Source organism: Aotus nancymaae, unplaced genomic scaffold (genome assembly GCF_030222135.1).
Source record: "Aotus nancymaae isolate 86718 unplaced genomic scaffold, 86718_ANA_hifiasm-v0.15.2.pri h1tg000059l, whole genome shotgun sequence".
NCBI classification, from domain to species: Eukaryota; Metazoa; Chordata; class Mammalia; order Primates; family Aotidae; genus Aotus; species Aotus nancymaae.
Genome location: NW_026988473.1, coordinates 56,771,626 through 56,773,726, shown reverse-complemented (window position 1 = coordinate 56,773,726; position 2,101 = coordinate 56,771,626).

Sequence of the window (2,101 nt, the reverse complement as noted above, 5' to 3'; positions counted from 1 at the left end):
CGGCGCCTCCTGGTGGCACTGAGCCAAGCCCAGGTGGGCGCTGCAGCCTGGCTGGACACAGCCCCAATAAACGATCCCACAGCCTCAGCCAGCTCATCACTGTGCCTGCTTGCCACCTGCCTCACGGCCGCTGCTGCAGTCCCCTGCTTCTGCCCTTAATTTTGTTAGTTATTAATCACTGGCCTTTGATCCTTCGGGCATCTCCTCATTTCCCCTTGTGAAGTGGGGATGGGATGAATCTATCACTGCCCTCCTCCTGTCCATACTCTGTTCCATTCTCTGCCCATGTCTATCCAGCTGTCTTTGTTGAATGATCATTTTGGCATTCATGCCAAGCTATTTGCTTTCTTTTCACTCCTTTAAGGCAGAGGTCCCCAACCTTTTTGGCACCAGTGACTAGGTTTTGTGGAAGATAAATTTTCCATGGGTCAGGATGCCGGGAGCATTGGTTTTGGGATGATTCAAGGGCATTACATTTATCATTAGAGTCTGATAAGGAGCGCACGACCTGGATGCCTCGCATGCGCAGTTCAAAATAGGGTTCTCACTCCTCTGAGAATCCAGTGCCGCTGCAGATCTAACAGGAGGCGGCAATGATCACTCAGCCCCTGCTCACCTCCTGCTGTGCAGCCTGATTCCTAACAGGTTCCTGACAGGACCAGTCTGTGGCCCAGGGATTGGGGACCTTTGCTCTAAGGAGCAGGCCTGGCCAGAGGCCCTGGGCCAGGAGTCAGAGGGTGAGGTTCTACTGTGTGTCCTTCAGCCCAAGGCCCTTTGGGTCCAACCCATGGACTCAGGGTCTGACACTCTCCTGTCATCCCAGAAGGGAAGTGGAGGGGTCAGTGAGTCTCAAGCCACAGGGCTGTGGGCCTCAGAGCTGAGGTTGGGGCAGCATACCCTGGAGGAAGGAGGTCAGGGGTGTAGGTGAGGGGCCTCAGATTCCAGTGCAGTTGGTGGGGACCAGGCTCAGTGAGTCCCACCCTCCCTAAGTCATTTTGAAGACCTCAGGACTGTGTTAACAGAAATGGTGAGGTCCCCAGACTTCCCATCATCTTGCCAGTGGTCAGATGCCAGTCCCCTCACTCTATGCTGCACCTCACTGCTCTGAAGTCAAGAGGGATGCCTAGGTCTCTTCTGTGATCTGTGGCTCCCAGGTGCCCTCTGCTGCCCAAGGGACACCCCTGCTGCCAGGTCCAGAGGAGGGCTCTGTGTTCTGCTCCTCTGCAGTGTTTTTGACCCCATATGAACTTGGGACCTGGAAGTTCTTCCCAAGGTCAGGCCCGGTTCTCCCCTCCCCAAAAGCTCCTTGCCTTAGCCCTACCACTGGAAGACATGATGTACTCAGAGTGAACTCTTTCCCAGAGGGACAGGGTGAATGGCCAGTGGAGGGGCAGTCAGGAGATTCTAGAACTCACCAAAATGGGTTGCATCCCAGCTTTGCCCAACACTGGCTTTGTAACTTTGGGCAAGCCCTGAGACTTCTTGGAGACTTATTTTCTAACCCATAACCTGGGATGATAATTTTTGCCTTCAAGCAGAGTGTGAGGATTGAGATGAAAAGAATAAATTGCCCAGCACTGGGACTGGCATGTAGTAGGTTCTCCAATTAATGACACTTTACTCTTCTCAGGGGGTACACCCTCCCCCCACCTCCCCCCGCAATGGGAGATCTGTTCTTCCAAATATACCCTTTGTGCATATGCAGAAATTGAAGCCCAGAGAAGTTAAGATCTCTGGAGTAGCTGGCCCCAGAGATGTCCTGGACATAGGACCCAGAAATGGCTGCCAAGGCTGGTGCCCTCATCTGTGTATGTGCTGGGAGGTTGGGTGGGAGTCTCCTGTTATCTAGGCCTGGGTGCTGGGACCTCAGGCTGCAGCCTTCTGCTGAGGGATCCTTGGGAGGTGTGGCTGGGTGGGTAGCTTCCCCACAACCCTATCTGTGGGCACCCATGGAGGGAAGTGAGATGCCCTTGAAGAATGTGGTGGAGGAAGGACTTCCTGGAGGAGGTGGTCAGGAACCACGGACGGCCTTCAACGCCCCCTATCCCCCGGGGGTGTGGCCCCCTTGGGAGTGGGGTGCGTGTCGGGACACTCACCAGAA